The 23,891-nt window shown below is 43.6% G+C and overlaps 1 protein-coding gene across 2 annotated transcripts in view; it reads left to right on the top strand.

Annotated features, from left to right (window-relative positions):
• LOC143788104 (venom factor-like) overlaps positions 1-23,891 on the top strand; it is a 381,787-nt gene that overhangs the window by 4,908 nt on the left and 352,988 nt on the right. The gene's annotated exons all lie outside the window — the stretch shown is intronic.

The following is a 23,891-nucleotide window of genomic DNA, read 5'->3' on the forward strand; positions in this document are numbered from 1 at the left end:
ACCCCCTCACAAGTGACCCCATTTTGGAAACTAGACTCCTTAACTAATTTTTCTAGACATGTGGTGAGCACCTTGAACCCACAATGTTGATCTGTGAAAATAGAAAAAAAAAAAACAGTACTGGGTGTTGCTGAGTGAAAATGGCTACCTGCCAGTACGTTGTAGTGCCCAGCTCGTGCTTCTGGAGACATGCACCTGTAATTTAAGTGGGCTGTCCGCTACAGAAATGCCATACTTGTGGATGCTAAATGTGGTTTAAGCACACTGTGGGGCTCAGAAGTGAGAAGGGCATTTGGATTTGGGAGGGCAGAATTTGCTAAATTTCTTTTGAAGGGCAAGAAGCCATAGCACTTTTCCAGAGTCTATGTACTACCAGAAACTTGGAAGCCCCCTATATTTCTGTTAACAGATGATGGGCCTGAGTGGGGACTTACTTTTTTTTTTTTTTTTGTGGATTGAGTTGAAGCTTCTAGTGGGAACATTTTACATAATGCTTGGAATCACATTTAACCGACACTCTACGCTTACCACTTATATCAAGGATCTAAATCTCCCGAGTGACATGATTCAGATGAAACCAGAGCCACTTACTATATTGGGGGAGCAGGATTACTCTGGATTCCATCTGGCCTTTATTCAGCTTTGCCCTTCTTTTCAGGAGGGCACAAAACTATGGCGAACCGCACTTTATGCACGACTAAAACACGGACACCGCAGGATTACAATTCCTATTGCATCCAGAGTGCCTCTATCTGCCTCATTATAGGGAATCTTCCACTGGAGGGTCCGTCTGAATCACGTATTTCAGAGATTTACATGGAAATCCCTGTGTAAGCGCTCATCGTAGAGTGCAGGATAAATGTGAGCTGAGCCATTCTGAGATCTTTGGGCCATTCCTCGTGCTGTATGTGATTAGACTTCTTAAGACTACTAATAAGACTACTTTAGTCTTCAGGCCGGGGCGATTACAGCGATATCAGATTTATTTTTTTTAATGTTTTGCTGCTGTCACACACTAAAAGATGCTTTTTATAGCAAAAACAAGTATATGAATCCAAATATTTAACCCCTTTACCCCCAAGGGTGGTTTGCACGTTAATGACCGGGCCAATTTTTGCAATTCTGACCACTGTCCCTTTGAGGTTATAACTCTGGAACGCTTCAACGGATCCTGATGATTCTGACACTGTTTACTCGTGACATATTGTACTTCATGATAGTGGTAAAATTTCTTTGATATTACCTGTGTTAATTTGTGAAAAAAACAAATTTGGCGAACATTTTGAAAATTTCGCAATTTTCCAACTTTGAATTTTTATGCCCTTAACTCACAGAGAGACATGTCACACAAAATACTTCCTAAGTAACATTTCCCACATGTCTACTTTACATCAGCACAATTTTGGAACAAATTTTTTTTTGTTAGGGAGTTATAAGGGTTAAAAGTTGACCAGCAATTTCTCATTTTTACACCATTTTTTTTTCACATTTGAAGTCACTTTAAGGGGTCTATATGATAGAAAATACCCAAGTCTGACACCATTCTAAAAACTGCACATCTCAAGGTACTCAAAACCACATTCAAGAAATGTATTAACCCTTCAGGTGTTTCACAGGAATTTTTAGAATGTTTTAAAAAAAAATGAACACAACTTTTTTTTACAAAAAATTTACTTCAGCTCCAATTTGTTTTAATTTACCAAGGGTAACAGAAGAAATTGGACCCCAAAAGTTGTTGTCCAATTTGTCCTGAGTATGTTGATACCCCATATGTACGGGGGAACCACCATTTGGGCGCATGGAAGAGCTCGGAAGGGAAAGAGCTCCATTTGGAATGCAGACTTAGATGGAATGGTTTGCAGGCGTCACATTGCGTTTGCAGAGCCCCTGATGTACCTAAACAGTAGAAACCCCCCACAAGTGACCCCATATTGGAAACTAGGATCTTATCTAGATGTATTGTGAGAACTTTGAACCCCCAAGTGTTTCACTACAGTTTATAACGCAGAGCCGTGAAAATAAAAAATCTTTTTTTTTCCACAAATTATTTTTTAGCCCCCAGTTTTGTATTTTCCCAAGGGTAACAGGAGAAATTGGACCCCAAAAGTTGTTCAATTTGTCCTGTGTATGCTGATGCCCCATATGTTGGGGTAAACCCCTGTTTGGGCGCAGAAGGGAAGGAGCACTGTTTTAATTTTTCAACGCAGAATTGGCTGGAATTGAGATCGGATGCCATGTCGCGTTTGGAGAGCCCCTGATGTGCCTAAACTGTGGAAACCCCCCAATTCTAACTGAAACCCTAACCCAATCATACCCATAACCCTAATCCCAACCATAACCCTAATCCCAACCGTAAATGTAATCCAAACCCTGACTTTAGCCCCAACCCTGACTTTAGCCCCAACCCTAACTTTAGCTCCCACCGTAGCTTTAGCCCCAACCCTAACCCTAACTTTAGCCCCAACCCTAACCCTAACTTTAGCCCCGACCCTAACCCTAATTTTAGCCCTAACCCTAACTTTAGCCCCAACCCTAACCCTAATGGGAAAATAGAAATAAATACATTTTTAAAATTTTTTTATTATTTTTCCCTAACTAAGGGGGTGATGAAGGGGGGTTTGATTTACTTTTATATTAGGTTTTTTAGCAGATTTTTATGACTGGCAGCCGTCACACACTAAAAGACGCTTTTTATTGCAAAAAATAGTTTTTACGTCTCCACATTTTGAGATCTATAATTTTTACATATTTTGGTCCACAGAGTCATGTGAGGTCTTGTTTTTTGCGGGACAAGTTTACATTTTTATTGGTACCATTTTCGGACACGTGACACTTTTTGATCGCTTTTTATTCCAATTTTTGTGAGGTAGAATGAACAAAAAACAGCTATTCATGAATTTCTTTTGGGGGGGCGCTTATACCGTTCCACGTTTGGTAAAATTGATAAAGCAGTTTTATTCTTCAGGTCAGAACGATTACAGTGATACTTCATTTATATCATTTTTTTATGTTTTGACGCTTTTATACAATAAAAACTTTTATATAAAAATAATTATTTTTGCATCGCTTTATTCTGAGGACTATAACTTTTATTTTTTCGTTGATGATGCTGTATGTTGGCTCATTTTTTGCAGGACAAGATTACGTTTTCAGCGGTACCATGTTTATTTATATCCGTTTTTTGGTTGCGTCTTATTCCACTTTTTGTTTGGCGGTATGATAATAAAGCGTCTGTTTTTTGGGTTTTTTTTTACGGCGTTCACTGAAGGGGTTAACTAGTGGGACAGTTTTATAGATAGGGTCATTATGGACGCGGCGATACTAAATATGTGTACTTTTATTGTTTATTTTTTTTATTTAGATAAATAAATGTATTTATTGGAACAATATATATATATTTTTTTCTGTATTTAGTTTTTTTTTTTTATACACATGAAAAATTTTTTTTCTTTACATTGCCCCGGGGGGGGGGGGGGACATTATGCTGTAGTGTCAGAACGTTGATCTGACACTTTGCACTGCACTGTGTCAGATCAGCGATCACACAGGCACTGCAGGAGGCTTGCCGGCACCTGCTGTGAGCAGGCGCTTGCAAGCCACCTCCCTGCAGGACCCAAAAGGCCCCCCGCGGCCACTTTGGATCCGGGAGCAGGAGGTAGGAGACCCTCGGAGCAACGCGATTACATTACCCTCCCTGCGCGATGCTTCCCTGTGTCTCCAGAATGCTGCGATCATCTTTGATCGCAGTGACCGCTCCTGGCACATAGTGCCGGATGTCAACTGCGATAGTCAGCTGACACCCGGCCCCGATCGGCCGCGCTCCCCCCGTGAGCGCGGCTGATCGGTAATGACGTACTATCCCGTCGGTGGTCATACAGGCCCATACCACCTCGACGGGATAGTACGTCAGATGTCAGAAAGGGGTTAAAGAGCTATAATTTTTCCATATTTCGGTTGACAGAGTCATGTGAGGGCTTGTTTTTTCCGGGACAAGTTGATGTTTTTATTTGTACCATTTTTCGGCACATGATATTTTCTGATCGTTTTCTATTCCAATTTTTGTGGAGGCAGAATGAACAAAAACCAGCAATTCAGGAGCTTTTTTTTTAGTTTTTTGGTGTTGCCTTTCTGCGTGGTAAAATTGATAAGCTAGCTTTTCATTGATAGCACAGTTATAACTTTTTTTTACATTTTGGCACTTTTACACAATAGAAACTATTTTATAGAAAAAATAATTACTTTTGCATCACTTTATTCTGAGAGCTATAACTTTTATTTTTTCGTTGCCTGAGCTTTATGGCGGCTTGTTGTTGTGTGGGATCAAATTACGTTTTCAGAGATACCATTTTTATTTACACTCGTCTTATTGATCGCGTTTCATTCCATTTTATGTTTGGCACTATGATAAACCATGGTTTGTTGCCTTTTTTTTTTTTTTAACGGTGTTAGTGGAATAGTATATTGATAGGCTGGATCGTTCTGGAAGCGGCTATACATTACCAGTTTTTGTTCTTTATTTTGTGATTTTTTTTAAAGACTTTCACAATTTTGAATAACTTTTTTTTTTTTTTTTACATTGTCCCAAGATGGGATATTAACTTTCCCTGCTCTGATTGCTGATCTAATACTTTGCAGTGCTTTTCCATTGCAGGGCATTGGATCTGTACACTGCAGGCAGGGAGGAGGCTTGTCAACTCCTGCTCTGAGCAGGATCTTACAAGCCACCGTTCTTGGGTGACCCTGTGGCCATCTATCAGTCCGGAGTCACCATGAAGACCATAGGCACAACTTGATCGCAATCGTGTTGTGCCGGTGGGAGCAGAGAGGAAGCTCCATCCCTCTATGATGCCGATCGATGTAGCTGTCACTATTGAAAGCAGCATCAGAGGGGTTAAATGCCCGCAATCGGTGATAGCACCAATCGTAGGCATTGCTGCAGGGTGTCAGCTCTTATGTAGATCAGATGCCTGAATTTGATTGTAGTGGGGATCAGTGTGGGGATCAGCGTGAGCCTGAACTATCATGAAGCAGTATATGCATGGCAGTTTGCAGGAATGCAGTGCCATACATACACTGCACCTGTCGGGAAGGGGTTAAGCACAGGACAATTAACACTAAATCGACATGTAACACTAAAATCACAAGCATGATTAAACCCAGGATACACAGAATATATTAAACCAAAGTTCATCTTCAATAAATAGTTCAATAAAAAAAGGAACAAAATAGATCAGATATATATAGATAAAAAATAAAGGGAACACTTGAACAACAGAATATAACTCCAGGTAAATCAAACTTCCGTGAAATCAAACTGTCCACTTAGGAAGCAACACGGGTTGACAATCAATTTCACATACTGTTGTACAAATTGAATAGACAACAATGGAAATTATTGGCAATTATCAAGACACACTCAATAAAGGAGTGGTTCTGCAGGTGGTGACCACAGACCACATCTCATTGCCAATGCTTTCTGGCTGATTTTTTGGTCACTTTTGATTGTTGGTTGTGCTTTCACACTCGTGGTAGCATGAGACGGACTCTACAACACACACAAGTGGCTCAGGTACTGCAGCTCATCCAGGATGGCACACCAATGCGAGCTGTGGCAAGAAGGTTTGCTGTGTCTGTCAGCGTAGTGGCTGGAGGCGCTACCAGGAGACAGGCCTGTACACCAGGAGATGTAAAGAGGGCCGTAGGAGGGCAACAACCCAGCTGCAGGACCACTACCTCAGCCTTTGTGCAAGGAGGAACAGGAGCAGCACTGCCCGAGTCCTGCAAAATGACCTCCAGCAGGCCACAAATGTGCATGTGTCTGCACAAACGGTTAGAAACCGACTCCATGAGGATGGTCTGAGTGCCCGACAGATGGAGGTTGTGCTCTCAGCCCAACACCGTGCAGGATGCTTGGCATTTTCCACAGAACACCAGGATTGGCAAATTCATCACTGGCGCCCTGTGCTCTTCACAGATGAAAGCAGGTTCACACTGAGCACATGTGACAGACGTGACAATCTGGAAATGCCATGGAGAGCGATCTGCTGCCTGCAACATCCTTCAGCATGACTTTTTTGGTAGTGGGCCAGTAATGGTGTGGGGTGGCATTTCTTTGGAGGGCCGCACAGCCCTCCATGTTCTTGCCAGAGGTAGCCTGACTGCCATTAGGTACCGAAATGAGATCCTCAGACTTCTTGTGAGACCATATGCGGGTGCGGTTGGCCCTGGGTTCCTCCTAATGCAGGACAATGCTAGACCTCATGTGGCTGGTGTGTGTCAGCAGTTCCTGCAAGATGAAGGCATTGATGCTATGGACTGGCCCGCACGTTCCCCAGACCTGAATCCGATTGAACACATCTGGGACATCATGTCTCGCACCATCCACCAACGTTACGTTGCACCACAGGCTGTCCAGGAGTTGGCAGATGCTTTAGTCCAGGTCTGGGAGGAGATCCCTCAGGAGACCATCCGCTGCCTCATCAGGAGCATGCCCAGGCGTTATAGGGAGGTCATACAGGCACATGGAGGCAACACACACAACTGAACATCATTTCCTTGTCTTGAGGCATTTCCACTGAAGTTGGATCAGCCGGTAATTTGATTTTCCACTTTGATTTTGAGTATCATTCCAAATCCTGACCTCCATGGGATATTCATTTTGATTTACATTGATCATTTTTATATTTTATTGTTCTCAACACATTCCACTATGTAATGAATAAAGATTTTCAACTGAATTGTTTCATTCAGTGATATCTAGGATGTGGGATTTTAGTGTTCCCTATATACAGTACAGACCAAAAGTTTGCACACACACCTTCTCATTTACAGATTTTTCTGTATTTTCATGACTATGAAAATTGTACATTCGCACTGAAGGCATCAAAACTATGAATTAACACATGTGGAATTATATACTTAACAAAAAAGTGTGAAACAACTGAAATTATGTCTTATATTCTAGGTTTTTCAAAGTAGCCACCTTTTGCTTTGATGACTGCTTTGCACACTCTTGGCATTCTCTTGATGAGCTTTAAGAGGTAGTCACCGGGAATGGTCTTCCAGCAATCTTGAAGGAGTTCCCAGAGATGCTTAGCCCTTGTTGGCCCTTTTGCCTTCACTCTGCGATCCAGTGCACCCCAAACCATCTCGATTGGGTTCAGGTCTGGTGATTGTGGAGGCCAGGTCATCTGGCATAGCACCCCATCTGAGCTACTGTTAACCTGCGATTTCTGAGGCTGATGACTCGGATAAACTTATCCTCAGAAGCAGAGGTGACTCTTGGTCTTCCTTTCCTGGGGCTGTCCTCATGTGAGCCAGTTTCTTTGTAGCCAAAAATATCCAATGAAAAACACACTGGCGCTCCCAGAAGGTTTTTAGATGTAAGTTGAAGCTGCTGGCGCCTAGACAGCTGCTGCGCTCAGCCTGTCAAAATCATAAAGAAAAAGCCAGAATTCACAAAAGGTCACCGCGCTAAAACTACTATAGACAGATACGTAAATACATTAAAAAAAACACATTACCATTTAGCTAAAAAAACATTCCCATATTAACCTATAATGGTTTATATATGTATGCTAGTTGTTATTAAAATGGCCAATCTTTATAAGTATGCTGGTTACTGGTAGATAACCAGTCAATATTAGCAGTCTTGCAGCAGGGAATCAATAGCACAATAAGTCCTAGATATATGCAATGCAAAGGGAATCTTACCTATTGGTGTTTGTGCCGCTGAGGTGTCGGTGCTGTGTATTCACCGTCTCAAGGAATGCCGACAGGGATGGTTAATAGGATGATTTCAATTGAGCAAAAGCAGCTGGTATTTCCAAAAACTTGATATATGCGCTGGTTCATAGGTTGCGCTGACAAGCAATGCCACCGTGGGTTCAACCTGGGGGATCAATACGGTAGAGAGCGGTGGAGATCCGGGGAGCGTCCTCCCCTAGTGGAAATGCACCGTTACACTTACCAGAGATCCCGACAAGCGGCGTGCCTCGGCCGAAGGCGCAGCTAGACTGTAGCGGTGTGTACGGGGGCCTTGCGCAGGTGTGTACTCCGGAGGACAGAGAATGAACTTCAGTCCACTATTGCGGCCAGCATGCAGCCAGCGGGTAAGGAAAGGGTGAATCAAACACCCAAAAACCCCGCCCATATGACCCAAAACTGGTCCCGCCAAATTCAGGTGACAGGTTCCCTTTAAGATTGGCAATGAATGCATCTAGTTCAGATTGGGGCCCATTCCAAATAAATAAAACATCATCGATGAACCGTCTCCACATGACAAGACCGGTGTTGGGGCTTTCTGTAAGGGAGATGTGTAACTAGAGATTCACATAACTAATAGAGATTCACATAACTGCATGCAAAGCGGGTACCCATGGCCGTTCCCCATGTCTGAAGATAGAACTGGCCGTCGTAGACAAAATAATTGTGTTCTAAAATGAAGAGAATACTCTCTAAGATAAATCGGGCTTGGGTTTCAGTATGAATACCCAATTTCTTCAGGTAATAGTCCACCTTTGCATTACATATATCTAGGACTTATTGTGCTATTGATTCCCTGCTGTATGACTGCTAATATTGACTGGTTATCTATCAGTAACCAGCATAGTTATAAAGATTGGCCATTTTAATAACAACTAGCATACATATATAAACCATTATAAGTTAATATGGGAATGGATTTTTAGCTAAATGGTAATGTTTTTTTTATGTATTTACTTATGTCATTACGTTAGTAGTTTTAGCGCGGTGACCTTTTGTGAATTCTGTCAGTTTCTTTGTAGCGCTTGATGGTTTTTGCCACTGCACTTGGGGACACTTTCAAAGTTTTCCCAATTTTTCGGACTGACTGACCTTCATTTCTTAAAGTAATGATGGCCACTCGTTTTTCTTTACTTAGCTGCTTTTTTCTTGCCATAATACCAATTCTAACAGTCTATTCAGTAGGACTATCAGCTGTGTATCCACCAGAGTTCTGCACAATACAACTGATGGTCCCAATCCCATTTATAAGGCAAGAAATCACACTGATTAAATCTGACTGGCACACCTGTGAAGTGAAAACCATTCCTGATGACTACCTCTTGAAGCTCATCAAGAGAATGCCAAGAGTGTGCAAAGCAGTCATCAAAGCAAAAGGTGGCTACTTTGAAGAACCTAGAATATAAGACATAATTTCAGTTGTTTCACTTCTGCACACATCTAGAAATGCCAGCACTCATAGCCCAGGTGTATATCACAATGGACATATTAGTAACCGGGATTTCTCCAGTCACCTTCTATGACAGCAGTATCAGAGGATGTCTCCCCGCCCTAATAGGGGACAGGAAACACAAAGGTTAAATACCCCTCCCCTTCCTGCAACTACCAGTGTTTTTCCTGAACCCTATGGGGCATGAAGAGGTTCCAGATAGTGCTGCCGTGGCCGGTGATAGGGAGCACTTGTTACTTACGCATGCCGCTCTCCTCCGGTGACTGCTCCCATCTCCACATTCACCGTGTGACTTGGGACTCTCTATCATGCCCTTCGTGCGCCTCCTCGGGGGATAAAGCAGGTCAGTGGTATGCAACCGGGGTCCTCCTGTAGCTCCCCGGCATCCTTCTCCCTCCTTGCTGCTGATCTGGAGCTGCACACGCACCAGAAGTGATGTAGCCAAACTTCCGGTTTGCTTCCTGTGCGTTCCACGCTGGAGCGCACGCGCAAGCTGTCCGGCTTTTTTCATTTGAGCTGCAAAGACGGGGCGTTCTCTCAGTGATTTCCCCCTACGGACCTTGGGGAGGAGCAGCACTAAAACACGCTGAGACCTCGATGGCATGGTATGGTGGGGGAAGCCTCCTGGTAAGGCCCATTTGTCTGTGTCCTTCTGTGACTGTGACAGACTGACCATATGGACAGCGACAAACCTCTACACTCTGCTTCTGCAGAGCACAGGGTTCACCCTCCTACTGTAAGTAGTGGATGTAGGTCCCTTGCTGTCCAGATAGTTGTGGGGTGACTTAGCTTGCCTTTCTCTTTTTTAGAGAGACAAGGTTCCTGCCCCAAAAAAGATAAGGTGTCCAGCCGCAAGTGTGGTATATGTGCTTCCAGGCTTCCCTCATATAGGAAGAAGCTTTGCCAACCGTGCACGGATGACGTGCTACGTAACAAACAACTCTTCCTCCTGGGCAGCATCAGAACCCTTATCAAACAGGAGGTTCAATCCTCTATGGCTGCCCTTTCCTCGCAGCTGCCCCAGAAATCCAAGATTGCGCCGCTATCTCCCAGATCTTCCCGCGCAGTGCGCCGAGGCTCATAATCCTCCTCCTTGAGCGCAGCTGCAGCTGAACTCACTGATGCCCCGGTCACAGCGTCCTTATTGAGAGACATGCTGGGAGATCTCCGAACCTCCCTGCAAGAAGATATGCGCTCCATGTTGGCAGAGCTCAGGGGGGAGGTGGAGGAGCTAGGGAGCCGCACGGATCAACTTGAGCATAAAATGTCTGAGCTGGTGGCCTCACATAATGAATTATGGGACGCTCATGACAATTTACAATTGCTGGAGGACAGGTCCAGGAGGAACAATATTAAGCTCAGAGGCATTGAGGAGGCGGTTGGTTCAGAGGACCTGAAACCCTTTTTACAAGACTTTATTCTTGCAGTCCTCCCACACGCTGTTAAGAAAGGCATCATAATTGACAGTATCCACCGGATCCCTAAACCCTCAGGGCTGGGCCCCTCTGTTCCTAGAGACGTATTGGCTCGCATACATTTTTTTGTCATGAAAGAAGAATTTCTCAGTTCTGTAGCTGACCCCATGGGTAGATTCATTATAGTATTATGTTTAACCCCTTCATGATGCAGCCTATTTTGGCCTTAATGACCTTGCCGTTTTTTGCAATTCTGACCAGTGTCCCTTTATGAGGTAATAACTCAGGATTGCTTCAACGGATCCTAGCGATTCTGAGATTGTTTTTTCGTGACATATTGGGCTTCATGTTAGTGGTAAATTTAGGTCGATTATTTCTGAGTTTATTTGTGAAAAAAACGGAAATTTGGCAAAAATTTTGAAAATTTCGCAATTTTCACATTTTGAATTTTTATTCTGTTAAACCAGAGAGTTATGTGACACAAAATAGTTAATAAATAAAATTTCCCACATGTCTACTTTACATCAGCACAATTTTGGAAACAAATTTTTTTTTTTGCTAGGAAGTTATAAGGGTTAAAATTTGACCAGTGATTTCTCATTTTTACAACAAAATTTACAAAACCATTTTTTTTAGGGACCACCTCACATTTGAAGTCAGTTTGAGGGTTCTATATGGCTGAAAAGACCCAAAAGTGACACCATTCTAAAAACTGCACCCCTCAAGGTGCTCAAAACCACATTCAAGAAGTTTATTAACCCTTCAGGTGTTTCACAGCAGCAGAAGCAACATGGAAGTAAAAAATGAACATTTAACTTTTTAGTCACAAAAATGATCTTTTAGCAACAATTTTTTATTTTCCCAAGGGTAAAAGGAGAAACTGGACCATGGACGTTGTTGTCCAATTTGTCCTGAGTACGCTGATACCTCATATGTGGGGGTAAACCACTGTTTGGGCGCACGGCAGGGCTCGGAAGGGAAGGAGCGCCATTTGACTTTTTGAATGAAAAATTGGCTCCACTCTTTAGCGGACACCATGTCGCGTTTGGAAAGCCCCTGTGTGCCTAAACATTGGAGCGCCTCCACAAGTGACCCCATTTTGGAAACTAGACCCCCCAAGGAACTTATCTAGAGGCATAGTGAGCACTTTAAACTCTCAGGTGCTTCACAAATTGATCCGCAAAAATGAAAAAGTACTTTTTTTTCACACAAAATTTCTTTTAGCCTCAATTCTTTCATTTTCACATGGGCAACAGGATAAAATGGATCCTAAAATTTGTTGGGCAATTTCTCCTGAGTACGCCGATACCTCATATGTGGGGGTAAACCACTGTTTGGGTGCACGGCAAGGCTCGGAAGGGGAGGCGTGCCATTTGACTTTTTGAATGGAAAATTAGCTCCAATCGTTAGCGGACACCATGTCGCGTTTGGAGAGCCCCTGTGTGCCTAAACATTGGAGCTCCCCTACAAGTGACCCCATTTTGGAAACTAGACCCCCCAAGGAACTTATCTAGATGCATAGTGAGCACTTATAACCCCCAGGTGCTTCACAGAAGTTTATAACGCAGAGCCGTCAAAATAAAAAATAATTTTTCTTTCCTCAAAAATGATTTTTAGCCCAGAATTTTTTATTTTCCCAAGGGTAATAGGAGAAATTGGACCCCAAATGTTGTTGTCCAGTTTGTCCTGAGTACGATGATACCCCATATGTGGGGGTAAACCACTGTTTGGGCGCACCGCAGGGCTCGGAAGGGAAGGCACGCCATTTGGCTTTTTGAATGGAAAATTAGCTCCAATCATTAGCGGACACCATGTCGCGTTTGGAGAGCCCCTGTGTGCCTAAACATTGGAGCTCCCACACAAGTGACCCCATTTTGGAAACTAGACCTCCCAAGGAACTAATCTAGATGTGTGGTGAGCACTTTGAACCCCCAAGTGCTTCACAGAAGTTTATAACGCAGAGCCATGAAAATAAAAAATAATTTTTCTTTTCTCAAAAATGATTTTTTAGCCCACAATTTTTTATTTTCCCAAGGGTAACAGGAGAAATTGGACCCCAATAGTTGTTGGCCAGTTTCTCCTGAGTACGCTGATACCCCATATGTGGGGGTAAACCACTGTTTTGGCACACGTCGGGGTTTGGAAGGGAAGTAGTGACGTTTTGAAATGCAGACTTTGATGGAATGCTCTGCGGGCGTCAGGTTGCGTTTGCAGAGCCCCTGATGTGCCTAAACAGTAGGAACTCCCCACAAGTGACTCCATTTTGGAAACTAGACCCCCAAGGGAACTTATCTAGATGTGTGGTGAGCACTTTGAACCCCCAACTGCTTCACAGAAGTTTATAACGCAGAGCTGTGAAAATAATAAATGTGTTTCCTTTCCTCAAAAATATTTTTTTAGCCCAGAATTTTTTATTTTTGCAAGGGTAACAGGAGAAATTTGACCCCAAAAGTTGTTGTCCAGTTTCTCCTGAGTACGCTGATACCCCATATGTGGGGGTAAACCACTGTTTGGGCACATGCCGGGGCTCGGAAGGGAAGTAGTGACGTTTTGGAATGCAGACTTTGATGGAATGGTCTGCGGGCATCATGCTACGTTTTCAGAGCCCCTGATATGCCTAAACAGTGGAAACCCCCCAAAAGTGACCCCATTTTGGAAACTAGACCCCCCAAGGAACTTATCTAGATGTGTGGTGAGCACGTTCAACCCCCAAGAGCTTCACAGAAGTTTACAACGCAGAGCCGTGAAAATAAAAAATCATTTTTCTTTCCTCAAAAAAGATGTTTTAGCAAGCAATTTTTTATTTTCACAAGGGTAACAGGAGAAATTGGACCACAATATTTGTTGCCCAGTTTGTTGTGAGTACGCTGATACCCCATATGTGGGGGTAAACCACTGTTTGGGCACACGTCAGGGCTCGGAAGGGAAGTAGTGACATTTGAAATGCAGACTTTGATGGAATGGTCTGCGGGCGTCACATTGCATTTGCAGAGCCCCTGATGTGCCTAAACAGTAGAAACACCCCACAAGTGACCCCATTTTGGAAACTAGACCCCCCAAGGAACTTATCTAGATGTGTGATGAGCACGTTCAACCCCCAAGTGCTTCACAGAAGTTTACAACGCAGAGCCGTGAAAATAAAAAATAATTGTTCTTTCCTCAAAAATTATGTTTTAGCAAGTAATTTTTTATTTTTGCAAGGGTAACAGGAGAAATTGGACCCCAACAGTTGTTGCCCAGTTTGTCCTGAGTACGCTGGTACCTCAAATGTGGGGGTACACCACTGTTTGGGCGCACGTCGGGGCTTAGAAGGGAGGGAGCACCATTTGACTTTTTGAACGCAAGATTGGCTGGAATCAAGGGTGGCGCCATGTTGAGTTTGGAGACCCCTGATGTGCCTAAACAGTGGAAACCCCTCAATTCTAACTTCAACACTAACCCCAACACACCCCTAATCCTAATCCCAACTGTAGCCATAACCCTAATCACAACCCTAACCCCAACACACCCCTAACCACAACCCTAACCGCAACACACCCGTAACCCTAATTCCAACCCTAACCCTAATCCTAACCCTAATCCCAACCCTAACCACAACTGTAACCCCAACACACCCCTAACCCTATCCGTAACCCTAACCACAAGCCTAATCTTAACCCTATTTCCAACCCTAGCCCTAATTCCAACCCTAACTCTAATTCCAACCCTAACCCTAAGGCTATGTGCCCACGTTGCGGATTCGTGTGAGATTTTTCCGCACGATTTTTGAAAAATCTGCAGGTAAAAGGCACTGCGTTTTATCTGCGGATTTACAGCGGATTTCCAGTGTTTTTTTGTGCGGATTTCACCTGCGGATACCTATTGAGGAACAGGTGTAAAACGCTGCGGAATCCGCACAAAGAATTGACATGCTGCGGAAAATACAACGCAGCGTTTCTGCACGGAATTTTCCGCACCATGGGCACAGCGGATTTGGTTTTCCATAGGTGTACATGGTACTGTAAACCTGATGGAAAACTGCTACGAATTCGCAGCGGCCAATCCGCTGCGGATCCGCTGCGGATCCGCGGCCGATCCGCTGCGGATCCGCGGCCGATCCGCTGCGGATCCGCTGCGGATCCGCGGCCAATCCGCTGCGGATCCGCGGCCAAATCCGCACTGTGTGCACATGCCATAACCCTAACCCTACCCCTAACCCTAACCCTACCCCTAGTTCTAGTTCTAACCCTAGTTCTAACCCTAACCCTAGTGGAAAAAAAATATATATATATTTTCTTTATTTTATTATTGTCCCTACCTATGGGGGTGATAAAGGGGGGGTTTATTTATTATTTTTTTATTTTGATCGCTGTGATAGAACCTACCACAGCGATCAAAATGTACTTTGCCGGCCGGCAGATTCGGCGGGCGCACTGCGCATGCGCCCGCCATTTTGGAAGATGGCGGCGCCCAGGGAGAAGACGGACCGACTTCGGGAGGCTCGGTAAGTATGAGGGGGTGGTGGGGGGGTGGATCGGAGCACGGGGGGGGGATCGGAGGACCGGGGGAGCGGACAGGAGCACGGGGGAGCGGACAGGAGCACGGGGGAGCGGACAGGGGGACGGAGGGGGGCACCGGACAGAACGGAGCACTGGGGAGGAGATCGGGGGCGGTGGGGGGGGGCAGAACATGATTTCCAGCCATGGCAGATGCTATTGCAGCATCGGCCATGGCTGGATTGCAATATTTCACCATTTTCATAGGTGAAATATTGCAAATTGCTCTGATTGGCTGTTGCACTTTCAACAGCCAATCAGAGCGATCGTAGCCACGTGGGGGCAAAGCCACCCCCCCTGGGCTGAAGTACAACTCCCCCTCTCCCTGCAGATCGGGTGAAATAGGAGTTAACCCTTTCACCCGATCTGCAGGGATGCGATCTTTCCATGACGCCACATAGGCGTCATGGGTCGGATTGGCACCGACTTTCATGACGCCTACGTGGCGTCAAAGGTCGGGAAGGAGTTAATCAATAATACCCCCTATACCATTGCCTCTATCTATGCCCTGAATTTTGGCCAAATTAAGTTTTTGAATAGTTTTTTCAATCGCTAGGCAACTTTCAACATGGCTATAAACTGGGTGCAGGAGATTTCAACATCCCCGTGTCTAAAAAGCTGGACTGCTCGTCCTCTTCCCTGTCCAGGGGTGAAGCGGCTCAGCTTATCAACTCCTACAATCTCCACGATATCTGGAGGTATCTTCATTGCAATGAGTGAGATTACACGTTTTGGTCACCTAGACATGGTTCCTACAGTAGAATTGATTATGTTTTGGTAGATAATGTGGCCCTTCCCCATTGAATCTCTGCGGATATAGGCAACATAACCTGGTCTGATCATGCGCCAGTGTCCGTTTCCCTCATAGACCCGTTGGCAATCAGACCCCCTTCACAATGGCGCCTCAATGACCACCTCCTAACTGAACAAGCGAACTCCCAACTAATTGAGAACTCCTTACAGGAGTTTTTCAATATCAATGATTCTGCGGAAGTGCAAGATCACTCCCTCTGGTTTGCTCACAAGGCAGTAGCTCGAGGCCTCTTTATTAAGATGGCTGCAACAGCTAAACGCAAATATAACTTGATTCTCCAAACTGCCTTAGGTGAAGTAGCCCGACTGGAGTCCCGCCATAAATTACTTCCCTCCCCTCAACTATTCTCTGACCTCTCTGCAGCACGTCTTCAGCTTGGCCAGCTGCTCCTCCGCAGAGCAGAGAATTCACTCAGGAAATCGAAAGCTACATTCTATTCAATGGGTGATCGGGCAGGTGCTTTACTCGCTAGACGCGTTAAAAAAAAAAGCCCAATCCAAAATCCATTATCTACTAAAACCAGATGGTTCACGTATTTATAACCCAATCCACATAGCAGAGGAATTTGCATCATACATCGCCTTTTTGAGTAAAGCAAAGCTCCCTTCAGTTAATCCAGATCAACTATCTTTCCCTAATGCCCCTATTGAGATCTCTGAAATAAGACAAATTATTAGAGGCCAAAAAACGTTCCGCTCCAGGTCCAGATGGTTTTTCTTTTTCTTATTACTCTCAGTTTTTTCCTATACTTTCTCCTTATCTCCTGCATCTATTCAACCACTGGCTTTCAACTGCCACCATCAGAAATGAGGGATTGGAAGCCTCTATTGCAACTGTTCCCAAACCAGGGAAACCCATGACCTCCCCTGGTAACTTTCTCCCCATAGCTCTTTTAAATTGTGATGTTAAAATTTATGCTAAAATCTGGGCTAACAGGTTACTGTTGGTTCTTCCCACTCTGGTTCACCCTGATCAGGTTGGGTTTGTGCCGAGTAGGCAAACTAGGGATGGCACAAGACGCCTGATTGACCAGCTGGATGTGGTGGAGAGGGGGAGCCTCCCCAGTGTGTTCCTGTCACTTGACGCTGAGAAAGCATTTGACAGGGTACACTGGGGTTATATCGATCTTACACTACAAAAATTCGGTCTCACTGGTCAAATATCTAAAGCTATTATGGCCCTGTACTCCAATCCATGTGCTTCTGTCCGCTCTGCTGGCTTTAAATCCTGTACCTTCCCTATATATAAAGCTCTTCTCTCCCATGGTATTGCAGACAGGCTCCCCTTTATGTCCTCTTGGGAGGCTGCCCTCTCATTTGAGGCTTCTCTGGAGGACTGGAATAACGCTATGACACACCCATCCAAATTCTCCTCATGCCTTGGTCACCTCGAGCAGATTAAGAAAATTCATCTTCAATGGTACTTCATTCCTACTAAATTATCTAAATTTCAGCTTTCCTCCTCCCCCTGTGCTGGAAAAATTGTAATCTTACTGGCGCGTTGGCTCATGTTTGGTGGGGATGCCCCCATATCCAAATATTTTGGCGTCAGGTTGAGTCTATTCTAGCGGAGTTTACTCGTCTGCCCTTCGTCCTAACTGGTCCTCTAGCAGTATTAGGTATTTCTCTTTTGAACTTCCCACCTCCCCTTCAACCCATAATCTCTAATATCCTTGTTGCAGCTAGACATTGTATTACAAAACATTGGAGGACCCCTATTGTTCCCTCCAGATCTGAATTAATAGCCAAGATCAATCTGCATTTTAGCTATGAATCAATCACAGCTGATTGTCTTTCTAAAAAAAATAAGGTTCTCACATGGTGGGACCCTTGGATCTCGTCGTCTTTTATATCATCTCCTGATTCTCTCCCTCTGCCTTCTAACTGAACAGGACGCCTGTTACGCTGATACTACGCTGTTATATGATTCTGTATTCACTCATGTCTCTGTGGTTGTTTTTTTCGTGGACATTCTGTAAATGATTATACCCCTCCCATCCCCTCCCCCTGTATATCTGTTGTATTTTGTGTTCAATAAAAATTTGAATGGTTAAAAAAAAAAACAGGAGAAGAACTACATGCTCCAAGTAAAAACTGTCTAATGAAACCCACTTGGACTTAATAAAAATGTACTCATTAAGTGCCAAATACTTTGATTGCTAATATCTGTGCAACAAAGAGGCAACATTAAAAAAGAAGAATATCTATATTTTATTCCGCTCTGCAGTCACTATTACATCTTGGGTCCAGTTCAACATGAAAAATTTGGTGAAAAGTCCACTTTAAAAGCAAAGTCTCTGCATCACAAACTATTGCATTTGACATACATATCCTGCATTACAAAAAAATCTATAAATCATATAAATCATACAGGCAGGTTTGCCTGGCTCACAACTTGGGTGAGCCGGTTACCTTCCCAGGTTAATGCAACACAATTCAAGGATGCATCTCTTTATTTGCTTGCACTGGCAATCCTGGCAATCCTGACCTCCAGCATCCAGTGACTACTTTTTTTTTCCAGCACAAGCATTGCATTCAGTCACATATAAGTCAAGGCTGAATTAGCATTATAGTGCCTTGAAAAAGTATTCATACCCTGTAAACATTAACATGTTTTTCATGTTACACTCACGAACTTAAATGTATTTTATTGTGATTTAACATCATAAACCAACACAAAGTAGCAAGTGTTTGTGAAGTGTAAAGGAAAAGATACATAGTTTTCTAAGTACAGTATTTAAAAAAAAAAAGAAATCTTCGCTGGCTCCTCTCCTGTGATACTGGGGGGTGATTTCAACATCCCCATGAACCCAGCAATAGACGTCTCCTCAGGTAGGACCTCTTACTCAACTTCTTCTATTAGTCGGATACGGAAAGTAATGCGTGACATGAGACTGGTGGACGTATGGAGGGTTCTTCACCCTGGCACAAGGGATTACAGCTTTTTTTCACAAGTTCATAACACATATAGCAGAATAGATAATTTTTTATCTCCCATAACTTATTGGATCTCCCGGTGGAGGCAGAGGTGGGCTCGATCCTGTGGTCGGATCATGCTCCAATATTTTTCTCAAATCTGCTACATTCCAACATGAAATCGGGATTTTCTTGGCGTCTAAATGAAAATTTACTTCAAGATACATTATGCAAAACCGATGTAGTGAAAACGATTTCCAACTTTGTAATAGATCACGAGGGGGACTCCACATCTCCTCCTGTGAAATGGGAGGCTCTAAAAAGCGTAATACGGGGTGTACTTATTTCACATGGTGCGCGCTTGAAGAGGGAAAGGGTTGCCGAAATAATTAAATTATCAGACCAAATTCAAAAATTAGAAACGCAACATAAAAGAGACCTTAATGATGTTACATATGCACACCTATCTACAACAAGGCAAAAGTTGCTCGCCTTATTGGATCAAAAATCGCGATACTTAAGGGAGAGGCTTAGAAACCGCTTTTATCAATTCGGAAATAAAAGTGGCAAGATTTTAGCTAGATATATTAACCCACGGGGTCCAAACACATTTGTTCCCTTTATTAAAAATGGGAGAGGGGAGAAGGCGCACAACACCAGGGACATTCTCTCGGGCTTCAGTGACTATTACAAAAATGTATACAACATAGCTGGACACTATAAAGATATGTCTACATTCTCGCTCCATAACAAAATCAACACATACCTACAACAGAATAAAATACCCTCTCTATCGGAAGATAAGGTATTAGATCTGGAGAGGGAATTTACGTTAGAGGAGGTGTCAGAAACCATTAGAGATCTGAAGCAGGGGAAAAGTCCAGGACCAGATGGATATTCAGCTGGCTTTTATAAGTTATTCTCCACGTCATTGAGCCCAATCTTTCTTGCGATGTGTAATTCCATTTCCTCTGGTGGTTCCTTCCCTCCCCAGGCTTTAACCGCTCACATCACGGTCTTACCAAAACCAGATAAGGATCCCTCATTGTGCAATAACTACCGCCCAATATCCCTGATAAATCTAGACATTAAAATTTATGCAAAAATGATTGCAAATAGATTGAGTCCTCTTCTTCCGGGCGTGATAAATCAGGATCAGGTGGGCTTTGTCCTGGGTAGAGAGGCGCGGGATAACACCATACGGACTATCTCATTAATAGACCGGGCGGGGCGGGGGGGGGGACCCTATGTGCATTCTGTCGATTGATGCTGAAAAAGCCTTCGACAGGGTGCACTGGGAGTTTTTATTTCAGGCCTTGAGGGGGATCGGTTTGGGAGAAAATATGCTACATAGAATTAAGGCCCTGTATGCCTCTCCTGCACCCAGGTAAAGGTAAACGGCGCCCTTTCAGATGCGTTTGCAATTAGGAGTGGCACGAGGCAGGGGTGCCCGCTTTCCCCTCTCTTATACATCTTGTTGATGGAATATTTGGCCACTGCCATACGCAATAATCCCTCTATCAGGGGGGTTAAGCTAAGATCGGAGGAGCATAAGCTGGCGCTTTTTGCTGACGACATTCTCTTATATATTACTTCCCCTATAACTAGTATACCTAACATCATTTCAGAATTACAAAAGTTTGGACTTCTAAGCAACTTTAAGATTAATCCCCAGAAATCAGTAATTCTAAATGTTTCACTACCATTACCTGTGGTGGATCAGTTGCGGGCCTCCTTCCCCTTTGGGTGGCGCTTCGATTCGCTTACTTATCTGGAGGTCAAAATAACAGCTAAAATCTCGGGATTATATGGCGCACATTTTAAAACGGTGTTACAAAAAGCGGAACTGGACCTGGAGAGGTGGCACAAACTTCAATTGTCCTGGTTTGGTAGAGTTAATGTAGTTAAGATGGACTTATTGCCACGTCTTTTATATTATTTCCAGACAATCCCATTATATCTTCCTGCTTCCTTCTTCTCGCGTCTCAAGAAGGCGGTCACTCGATTCATTTGGTCTCACACCAGATCACGAATATCATACTTTGTTTTAAGTAGATCCAAGAAAATGCGGGGAATTGGTTTACTGGATTTCCTAGTTTATAGTCGCGCCTCAATTGGAAATTGCATTTTAGATTTATACCATAGTAGAAATAACAAGAAGTGGGTTGACCTGGAAGGTGACCTTATTGGAAGAGATCACCAGACGATACTATGGAACGTGGGGGGAGGGGGGCCCAGCCTACCCTTCATGACTAGGAACATGATCCTGTTTATCCGACAGAGTGGCAGAAACATAAAAACTTCAACATCCCCGGGACCATTAACACCAATATATGATAATCCTCACTTTTCTGCAGGACTTCATAGGGAGACCTACTTGGGCAAGAATAGAGCTTCGAGACCCATCATATATGACTTCATAAGCCAGACAGGTATTAAGCCCCTAAATGAAATATACCAGGGGGAGGAGCCTCCTGCGGGCTCTTGGTTTTTCTATGAACAGCTAAAAAGTTTTATAAACACGACATTTAAACATAACAAATTTGTAGGAGCCCTGACCCCTTTTGAGAAAATATGTCTTGCTGGGGAGCCCCCGGTTCGCGCGGTCTCTCTGTTATATGGCCTTTTTCAAGAAGGTCAAACCCCAACTCACAACTTTCCAATATTTTTTCCGAGATGGGAGAGTGACTTGGGGATATCCTTATCTCAAGAGGAGAGGGACAAGATTCTATTATTTACTTCTAGGACCTCGTTGTTTTCTGTGTCACAGGAGAGGAGCTACAAGATTTTGTCGAGGTGGTATAGATGCCCTTGCCAGGTTCATGCTATGTTCCCGGTGATTCCAGATACATGTTGGAGATGCACAACAGAAAAGGGAACATATGTTCATATCTGGTGGGAGTGCCCGCCCATAAAGAAACTGTGGATATCAGTCTTTGATCTTTTTAATAAACTATCTATTCGCAAAGTACAGCCCACAGTAGAATTAGCCCTTCTGTCTCTGTGTGACCTGTCAATCTCTGGGTTTAAGAGGAGTCTTCTCAGACATTTTCTCACGGCAGTTAGGAATTTGATCCCCCGATATTGGAAGCAGGACCGTTACCCCTCATGCTCCGAATTTGTTGTGGAACTTAATGATATTTATAGAATGGAACAACTAATAAACCAATCCACTGGTGAGCCTGAAAAATTTTATAACATTTGGGCTCCCTGGATTGTATTCAGGGAGACTCCTGAGCTAGACTCGTGGCTATCCAGCTCCTAATATACTTATCGCTCCAGTTGCTTTCGTAGGGTGGACACTGCCCCTCCACTGTAACGTGCTACCATGGCATGAAATTAATTGCAACAATGCATTGGCTTCTCCACTGCTACATGGGGAATGGGGCCCACTCGAGGAGGGGACTGCATTTCCCGTACCTATCATACCCTCATGTTCCTACCCTCATTCCCTTCCTTCCTCCTTCTTTTTTCTTTTTCCTAACTTTCCTCCTTTCTAACTACTTTCTCTCTTTAGCAACATTCGCTACTAGAATAAGCGACTTAGTTTTGTGAGTTATGAATAGTTGTTTTTTTTATTGTATACTTGTTTCAACAACGAAAGTTATTATCACTATATTAAAAGTGACAATATCGACATTGGTCAATAATACTTAGATACCGTTGAGACGTTACCTTCACATCAGATTTATGTGATGTGTCCTATTGTTCTGACCAACTTTGTATCAACACTACTTCATCTTTGTATTGTTTATTTGTTTCAATAAACTTGATTTATACAAAAAAAAAGAAATCTGATAATTGTGACACGCATTTGTATTCAGCTCTTTGTAGTCTGATGCAAACACTGATACAGCTGTTCTGGGAAGGCTTCAGAAGATTGTTTGAGAACATTAGGGATCAAACAGCATTATGAAAACCAAGGAACACACCAAACAGGTCATGGGTAAAGTTGTGGGGAAGAATAAAGCAGAGTTAGGTTATAAAAAATACCCAAGCTCTGAACGTCTCATGGAGCATTGTTCAATCCATCATTTAAAAATGGAAGGCACAACTGCAAGCCTACCAAGTCATGGCCATTCACCTAAACTGACATCTCAAGCAAGGAGATAATTAATTAGAGAAGCAGCCAAGAGGTCCATGATCACTCTGGAGGAGCTGCAGAGAGCCACAGCTCACATGGGCGAATCTCTCCACAGGACAACTATTGGTCGTATGCGCCACAAATCTGGCATTTATGGAAGAGTGGCAAGAGGAAAACCATTTTTGAAAGCTAGCCATAAGAAGTCCTATTTGCAGTTTGCAAAAATCCATTTAGGAGATACAGCTAGCATGTGGAAGAAGGTGCTCTGGTCAGACTAAATCAAAGTAGAATTTTTGGGACTAACTGCAAAATGCTTTTTTTCGGAAAACTGACACTGTACATTGAAAACACCATCTTAACTGTCAAACATGGTGGTGGCAGCATCATGCTGTGGGGATGTTTTTCTTCAGCAGGGACAAGAAAGCTGGTCAAAGTTGATGGGAATGTAGATGAAGCTAAATACATGGTAATCCTGGAGTAAAACCTGTTAGAGGCTGCAAAAGACTTGGGGCGGCATGCGTAGTTTGCCCTGCAGGGCAACGACCCTAAACATACTGCCAGAGCTACTATGGAATGGTTTAGATCAACGCATATTCATATGTTTGAATGGCCCAGTCACAGTCCAGACCTAAATCCCATTGAGAATATGTGGCAAAACCTGAAAATCGCTGTTCACAGATCCATCCAATCTCACTGATCTAGACCTAGCGTGCAAGGAAGAATCTCTAGATGTGCAAAGCTGGTAGAGACTGGCTCCAAAAGGCCTGCAGCATTGAGTGCAGCCAAAGGTGTCCTATAAAATATTAACTCAGGTAGCCCGAATACAAGTGTACGTCACAATTTTCAGATGTGTATTTTTAAAATATTTAGAAAACCATGTATCATTTCCTTTACACTTCACAAATACTTGCTAC

This window comes from Ranitomeya variabilis, chromosome 1, assembly GCF_051348905.1.
Source record: "Ranitomeya variabilis isolate aRanVar5 chromosome 1, aRanVar5.hap1, whole genome shotgun sequence".
Lineage (NCBI taxonomy): Eukaryota > Metazoa > Chordata > Amphibia > Anura > Dendrobatidae > Ranitomeya > Ranitomeya variabilis.